The sequence below is a fragment of the Arachis ipaensis genome, chromosome B1 (genome assembly GCF_059453495.1).
Source record: "Arachis ipaensis isolate K30076 ecotype BB chromosome B1, ASM5945349v1, whole genome shotgun sequence".
In the NCBI taxonomy this organism is placed as follows: domain Eukaryota; kingdom Viridiplantae; phylum Streptophyta; class Magnoliopsida; order Fabales; family Fabaceae; genus Arachis; species Arachis ipaensis.
This window is the reverse complement of record NC_142436.1, coordinates 19,239,867-19,249,150: the sequence shown is the minus strand read 5'-3', so window position 1 is coordinate 19,249,150 and position 9,284 is coordinate 19,239,867.

The following is a 9,284-nucleotide window of genomic DNA, read 5'->3' as shown; positions in this document are numbered from 1 at the left end:
AAACTTAAATTTCATTTAAAATTCTGTTACTGATAAATAAATTATTGTATATAAAATAGGATTCAAATCTTAATATTTATTTAAATAAATGAATAAATTGATCACTCAATTACTCCAATTTTTTTTTAATTGTTAATGTATTTTTTGACCTGTATTATTCGAACAAATTTTGGATCATCAAATCGAGAACGTCAGCGAAGTTTAGTGTTATATCTAGAAATTTCAAGACATGTACTGTTTGAATAATAAAGAAGTTAAAGAGACGTCAGTGAAGTATTATCAAACATTTAAGGAAACTGCCAGAAACTTGACTTTATTACAACATTTCTCAAGCATTCATCATGAATTTGAAATTTTAACATTATCAATTTTTTTTTTTGAAAAATATCACAATTACTTTTATTATTAAATTTATTTTAATTTCATTCCTAAAATTTTAAATATCTTAATTATATATTAAGAGTTAACTATTAAAAAATATAATACTTAACTAATTTGGGTTGGTCGAGTAGTCAATTCACTCGTCCACTTAAGTAAGTGTCAGAAACTCGAATCTTGTTTTGTATATGCAGCAATCTATTAATAGCGACAGACCTTTAACTAGAATTCAGATTCGCGACAGATTAATTATTAGTTTGTCGGGTTGAAAAATACCATAGACAAAAAAAAATAAACATATACTTGTGTAGCTATCTCAAATTGATGTTTCATTAACATGTGGTATCACTAGGTTGATACAGAATTTGAAATGGCAAAAAGTGCTCACAAAAGAGGTTGATTCATGCCTTAAAAATATTTTCTCTAAAATACAGCAACGTAGTTTAATTTATATGCATGTGGATTGTGTCAGCAAAAATATCAAGAAACATTTCACCAAAAATATACATTCTCCCGCATAAGAGTATAGGAATCAAATTAGTATCTACTCTATGTAATTGATCAATTAAACTTTTCGAATTTTCATTAATAGCCTGCTCAATTACTGCAACAATTAATGAGAAGTTACTGCAAAATATATCAAGCACCTACAATTGATAACCAGCTATAATAACACTTGATTATTTCTTAGAGGTATTTCTTTCAAATTCCTTAACAATTCAAGTGGCTTACTATTTGATCATATTGCTTAGTAATGACTGGTTCTGCAAAAAAGTACAGAAACATTATAAGACCAGTTAGGAATGTGCAATGTCTACTATATGTTTACTTTTAAAATCTGTGATATGATTTTCCAACTTCTTTTCCTTTTTCTTATACTACAAAATATGTTCTTCTTTCTCTTCTAATACATTAAGAAGCTGACTGACTTCTTCATGAAGAGAATCTGAATGTCGCTCTAACTTCATTCTCTCTTTTTGCAAAGTATGTATTTTTTTTCTAATTTCTTCGTTATCTCTTCTTGTAGTCATGCTGTAATTTCTTTGCTTTCGATCTATATTGCTGAAAATTTCCAAAAAAAGTAAATCTTCTTGCAAGCATTAGTAACTATGACAACTAATGTGATTATTTGTGTAGTAGGATGTTGAAAATTAAACTAGGCTTATCATTTTATTAACAAGTCTAGAATATGTAAAATAGGCGAATTCTACATGTGTAGATGATAAGTGTATGCTTGTAATGAATGTAACGTATTTTGCATCATAATGGAGGGAGACAAGTTCTCTGCAGTAATGGGCTCTCCACTGAAAGGTAGACTTGCGGGGAATTTTTTTTAAATAAATAATTTAATTATTTAATTATCGAAATATATAATTTGTAGCGTATTTATTAATTTACATCGCATTGATTTATTTTGTTTATATTATAAACGAGATATGTGCATTTCTAAATATAAAAATATAATATTTTAAAATAATAAAAAAATTAATAATTTAAATTGAACGTTTTAAAGAATATATAAGATGAATAGCTTTAAATAATAGAAAAGATAGACAGTTTCAAATAATAGGAAAGATGGATGGAGAGAAGATGGACAATTTTAAAATAATAGGAGGAGAGAGGCGATTTTAACTAACTAATTAATAGGCGACTGGATGTATCACGTAATTTGAAACTACCCATTTAAAATTAATACATTATTTTCTTAGAAACCAATCCATTTAAACTAATAATAAAAAAATTTAGTGTTAATTTATTCCTTTTTAAGTATGTTTACTTAAAATATTGTAATATAAATAATCTAAATTGCTCACAATAATATAATAAAACATACTTAAAAAGAAATAAATTAACACTAAAATTTTTTATTATTAGTTTAAATAGGTTGGTTTCTAAGAAAATAATGTATTAATTTTAAATGGGCAGTTTCAAATTACATGATACATTCCGTCCCCCATTAATTAGTTAGTTAAAATCACCTCTCTCCTCCTATTGTTTTGAAATTGCCCATCTTCTCTTCTCCCATCTTCCCTATTATTTGAAACTGTCTATCTTTTCTATTATTTAAAGCCATCTATATCTTCTATATTCTTTAAAATGTTCAATTTGTAAGAGTTTGGTTCAATTTAAATTCTTAATATTTTTTTATTATTTTTAAAATATTATATTTTTATATTTAGAAATACACATATTGTAACACCCTACCATACAGAGTCTTATGCTTAAGTCATAATTCAGAGATGGCAAGGTATTACGACCTCTAAAACAAAAATTTAGTACGTATAGTAGTATGAATGATTGATTATAACTAGGAGCCTTTGTAAAAAAAAGGGTAAACAAAAACCGTAACTCGAAAGCGCAACACTCCGATCGATAACGTAACGAGCAAAGGATAAGCTAACGTGAGACTATATATATACAAAGAGTGTCAGGCACGGGAATATCAAGACTCAAAATCCGGCCGCGAAGATAACCGCTCTGAGCATAGCAATATATACATATGATAAAATAAGGGAAACCCCAAAGGAAACCTAAAGGGACACAAATACAGAAAACCTATTCTCCAAAAATCCCCTCTAGAAGGAGTCATCACAGTTTGTATTATTTAATGGAGATAAAAGTATCTAAACAAGATATATAAACCAAAATAGAGCCCCGAAAACAAAGATCTTCGCTAATCCGGAAGTCTCCAGCATGCCTCAGCGAGAAACCTCACGTCCTGCATCTGAAAACCACAAAATCCGCATGGGTGAGAACCAGAGGTCCCCAGCATGGTAACAGCTTCCACATATATAATACATAATAATAGAGGAAAGCCGAAGGCAATCCTAGAACTTCCTCCAGATAATATCAAAGCTTATAAACAAGCTAAACCGTAAGTGGCAACTGACTAAAGATTCTTCAGTCTAACTAATAATTTCCTTTCCAATTCCTTCAGACCTCCCAACCACCAGAAGGAGTATAATATAGCAAACACAGTTATATCAGACAAGATATTTACAAATAGGAATAGATAAGGCATTTAGGCAATTAGCAAGTAATATGCAGTCAAATAGGCAATCTCAAACAATTCATGTAGTATGCTTATGATGCATGCCTGTCCCTAGTGGCTGATGATATCATCTGTCAGTTATAGAGCCAACCCGACAAGTCCTGGTAGCTAACCATTGGACTGTCCCTCTGTCATGCATCCCCAACTCGAGTTATACTCATCATAAACTTGATCATAATCATGATCCATTTCCATCACCCTCACTGGTGAATATTTATCCATCACCATCACTGGTGAATATTTATGGGGGCGAGCTCATCCGGGCCTTTCACAATGCTCGGCCACACTTACGACATTGGGTTAACAGAGCTTCGAGTCTCAACCTGGAGCACATGGTGGCTAGCCATTGCTACTACCCAGGGAAACCCTCATCTCCAATGGTGGAAGTGCAAACATTCACAATTCAATCAACAGCATATATGCATTTATACTTGGCCATAAACATGGCTCCGCCGTAACACGGCAATAATCTAGCCATCCGGCTCACGGTTAAATCCATAACCAGCCAATTCATTAACAATTATGGCCCTTCAGCCCACAGCATAACAAGCACTTCCACCGCCATTCTCCGCATCTCACATAATCATCTTTGATCCTCAATGATCATTCATTTTCCCCCTTGCTTCACTCGCAAGTTACCACATTCACTAGCCCTTTTTCTCATGCTAGGCATATCATAATGATTTAAGACATAAGTGGTGAGATCGGAGGCTTAGAAGTATGAAATTTGGCTTTTAAAACTCAAAAATCAACTTTGGGATGAAAACAGCGCCACGCGTACGCGCACTCCACGCGCACGCGCGGATGGCCACAAAACTCATCGACGCGCAAGCGTCATACGCGCGGACGTGCGGGTTGAAAAATAGCCAAACGACGCGCACGCGTCAGCCACGCGTACGTGTGGGTGCTCTTGCGCCCCAGGCACAAAACTGGCACAACTCTGGCACAACTCTCGAGAAAATGGCTGGGCATTGGGTGCAGCACATTCGGCGCGCCCGCGCAAATCACGCGCACGCGTGGATGGCGCTTCCTGGAAGAACGGTGCGTACGCGCCAAGTGCGCCTACGCGCGGGGGTTCATTCTGCTAAAAATTTTCTAAGTTAAAAAACTGCAGAATTTACAGATTCAACCCCCAAACTTCTGACGGTCATAACTCTCTCATTTTAAATCATTTTTCACCCGTTCTTCGAACGGCATGGACATCCCAGATCCAATTTTATTTCTAAATAGATTTGGCACAAATCAGAGATCCGTAGTCCAAGTTATGTCCCGTCAAAATATGCCCAAAAACCATATTTTCATTCAAAACCACAAAGTGCCATTTTCAAAACAAGCCACTTTCAACTCTTTTCAAAATCAATCAAAACATGCCAATTTCAACCCTTCTCTTTGAAATCATTCAAAATGTACCAAAATCAACAACAAGCCATCCTCAACTCACACATTGACATTTTACCAAAATTTCCAAAACTACCTCCAACCATTTTAACACTTCTCAATCAATGGCTAAAGGACAAACACAATCTCATGTCATACATCCTTCTCATCCCAATTTCCAATAATATCAATTTCCAAATCAACCATCATTATACATGATCAACATCATACTCACCATCAACATGGTACCACCCATCAATTCAACCTCAATCATCCATCAAGCATATATCACAACATGCATTTCTCATATATCACACAATCAAGGCATCAATATTCATAATCACATATATGAACACATCATATATCTCAACCATTCAACAACACCAACAATTCAATGCCTATCTTAGGGCCTCTAGCCTAAGTATTTCCTACCACATTACATATTAGATACGGGAAACCGAAACCATACCTTAGCCGATTTCCCAAGCTCAACCGGAGCACTTCCAAACCACTTGTCCACAAGCTCTCAAGGTATCAACACCTCCAAGAACAGATTTTGTCACACAAAATCCTCTTCCAAGCTTTTCAAAATCACCAATCAAGCTCCAATATTCACATATACACAACCTAAGCCACAATCATCATACCCATACACAACATCTCAATGCCCAAACCTCATAGAACAACAAATTATACTAGGGTTGAGAATCTTACCACACCCAAGATCCAAGGAGACAAGATTAACCTTCTCCTTCAAGAGAGTTGGGTCCTATAACATCAAAGAACCCAAAATCTCAACATTTTTGCTCATGAAACTCGAAATCAAGGGCTGGAATTTCGAACAGTAAAACGTGGATTACCTCAAGATTAATTGTATGGGTTTTGTAGAGCTCTCCGCGGTGAATGCGTGGCCGCAAACGGAGCGGCAATCGGAGCTCTAGATCAAAAGTTATGGTGGTTTGAAGATCAAGTGAGAGAAAGAACTTGAGAGAGTGTTCTTCTCCTCCCTCACTCCATTTCAGCGTGTGTGTGTGTGTTTAATGAGGAGAGAGAATGCTGAAAACTAGGGTTTTGGTTTAGTTTAGTTGGGCCAAGGGCCCACTTTGGGTCCGGTTGGACCGGTTTGGCCCGTTCGGTCCAATCTTGGTCCGATTTCTATAAAATTGGTACCAAAATTCTCGTCTCAATCTCCTCTATCACATTAAGCCATAAAAATAACATTTTTGGCTTTCTAGAATAAATTCTCATTTATGGGTTAATTAGCCATTAATTAACCGGGTCTTACATTCTACCCACCTATTTGGGAATTTTGCCCACAAAATTCAAATTCAATTACCTGAGAATAAGTGCGGATAATCCGTTCGCATCTCCGACTCGAGTTCCCAAGTGTGTTCCTCAACACCGCCTCGGCTCCAAGCCACTTTGACTAATGAAACCTCTTTTCCACGCAATCGTTTAATATTAGTATCATCAATTCTAACTGGAGCCACCGGAAGCGTCAAATCTTCCCTTAACTGAACCGATTCAGGTTCTAACACATGGCTAGCATCAGGAGTGTACTTCCGAAGCTGTGACACGTGATACACATCGTGCATGTTCGAAAGATGAGGTGGTAGAGCCACCCGATACGCCACCGGCCCAATCCTCTCTAGGATCTGAAATGGACCAATGTATCAAGGATTCAACTTCTTTGCTTTAATCGCTCTACCTACTCCTGTAGTCGGAGTAACCTTAAGGAAAACATGATCTCCTGCCTCAAATTCCAAGGGCTTCCGCCTCTGATCAGCGTAACTCTTTTGGTGACTCTGCGCCGTAAGCATCCTATCTCGGATTTTCTTGACTTGTTCAGTGGTCTCAGCTATCATTTCCGGCCCCAACAAGCCCTTCTCTCCAGCTTCATACCAACATAGCGGAGATTGACATTTCCTCCCATACAATGCCTCATACGGAGCCATTCCGATGCTCGCATGGTAACTATTATTGTATGCAAACTCTACTAACGGCATATACCGATCCCAACTCACCGGTTGGTCCAAAACACAAGCTCTCAACATATCCTCTAGTGTTTGGATCGTCCTCTCAGATTGACCATCTGTTTGAGGATGGTACGCTGTACTCAAGCTTAATCGGGTTCCAAAAGCTTTCTGAAATGCACCCCAGAACCTCGAAGTGAAACGAGGATCTCTATCAGAGATTATAGTAGCAGGTACACCATGGAGTCTCACAATCTCCTTTATGTATAACCGTGCTAGCTCCTTGGTGCACGAAATTGTGATCTCTGGTAATGGCTTCTTAGGCCAGATACTCTGATCTAGTTTTACAGTCTGTCACAACTTCGATACAACTAACCAGCAAGTGCACTGGGTCGTCCAAGTAATACCTTACGTGAGTAAGGGTCGAATCCCACGGAGATTGTTGGTATGAAGCAAGCTATGGTCACCTTGTAAATCTCAGTCAGGCGGATATAAAACAGTTATGTGGTTTTCGAATTTAATATAATAAAATAGGGATAGAAATACTTATGTAATTCATTGGTAGGAATTTCAGATAAGCGAATGGAGATGCTTTTCCTTCCTCTGAACCTCTGCTTTCCTGCTGTCTTCATCCAATCAGTCTTACTCTTTTCCATGGCTGGCTTTATGTGATACATCACCACTGTCAATGGCTACTTTCGGTCATCTCTCGGGAAAATGATCCAATGCCCTGTCACGGCACGGCTAATCGTCTGGAGGCATCACCTTTGTCAATGGCTTCATCTTATCCTCTCAGTGAATAATATGCTCACGCACCCTGTCACGGCACGGCTATTCATCTGTCGGTTCTCGATCATGCTGGAATAGGATTTACTATCCTTTTGCGTCTGTCACTAACGCCCTGCAATAGCGAGTTCGGAGCTCATCACAGTCATTCAATCATTGAATCCTACTCGGAATACCACAGACAAGGTTTAGACCTTCCGGATTCTCTTGAATGCCGCCATCATTCTAGCTTACGCCACGAAGATTCTGGTTAGGAGATCTAAGAGATACTCATTCTAGCTTATTTCATGTAGAACAGAAGTGTTTGTCAAGCACGCATTCATAAAGGAGAAGGATGGTGAGCGTCACACATAATCATCACCTTCATCACGTTCTTGGGTGCGAATGGATATCTTAGAAGCGAAATAAGATAAATTGAATAGAAAACAGTAGTACTTGCATTAATCTTTGAGGAACAGCAGAGCTCCACACCTTAATCTATGGAGTGTAGAAACTCTACCGTTGAAAATACATAAGTGAAAGGTCCAGGCATGGCCGAGATGGCCAGCCCCCTAAACGAGATCAATAGTCTCCTAAGATGAACAATGGAATAAAACTGAGACCAAAGATGAAACTAGTAAGAGGTCCTATTTATAATAAACTAGTCACTAGGGTTTACATGAGTAAGTAATTGATGCATAAATCCACTTCCGGGGCCCACTTGGTGTATGTTTGGGCTGAGCCTGAGTGTAGCACGTGCAGAGGCCATTTGTGGAGTTGAACGCCAGTTTCTGTGCCAGTTTGGGCGTTCAACTCTGGTTTTGGATCCTTTTCTGGCGCTGGACGCCAGATTTGGGCAGAAGGCTGGCGTTGAACGCCAGTTTACGTCGTCAATTCTTGGCCAAAGTATGGACTATTATATATTACTGGAAAGCCCTGGATGTCTACTTTCCAACGCAATTGGAAGCGCGCCATTTCGAGTTCTGTAGATCCAGAAAATTTACTTTGAGTGCAGGGAGGTCAGAATCCAACAGCATCAGCAGTCCTTTTTCAACCTCTGAATCTGATTTCTGCTCAAGTCCCTCAATTTCAGCCAGAAAATACCTGAAATCACAGAAAAACACACAAACTCATAGTAAAGTCCAGAAATGTGAATTTAACATAAAAACTAATGAAAATATCCCTAAAAGTAACTAGATCCTACTAAAAACATACTAAAAACAATGTCAAAAAGCGTATAAATTATCCGCTCATCACAACACCAAACTTAAATTGTTGCTTGTCCCCAAGCAACTGAAAATCAAAATAGGATAAAAAGAATAGAATATACTATAAATTCCAAACTATCAATGAAACATAGCTTCAATCATATGAGCGGGACTTATAGCTTTTTGCCTCTTGAATAGTTTTGGCATCTCACTTTATCCATTGAGGTTTAGAATGATTGGCATCTATAGGAACTTCAGATTTCGAATAGTGTTATTGACTCTCCTAGTTCAGTATGATGATTCTTGAACACAGCTTCTTTGTGAGTCTTGGCCGTGGTCCTAAGCACTTTGTTTTCCAATATTACCACCGGATACATAAATGCCACAGACACATAATTGGGTGAACCTTTTCAGATTGTGACTCAGCTTTGCTAAAGTCCCCAATTAGAGGTGTCCAGGGTTCTTAAGCACACTCTTTGTTTTTTCTTTGGACCTTGACTTTAACCGCTCAGTCTCAAGTTTTCACTTGAC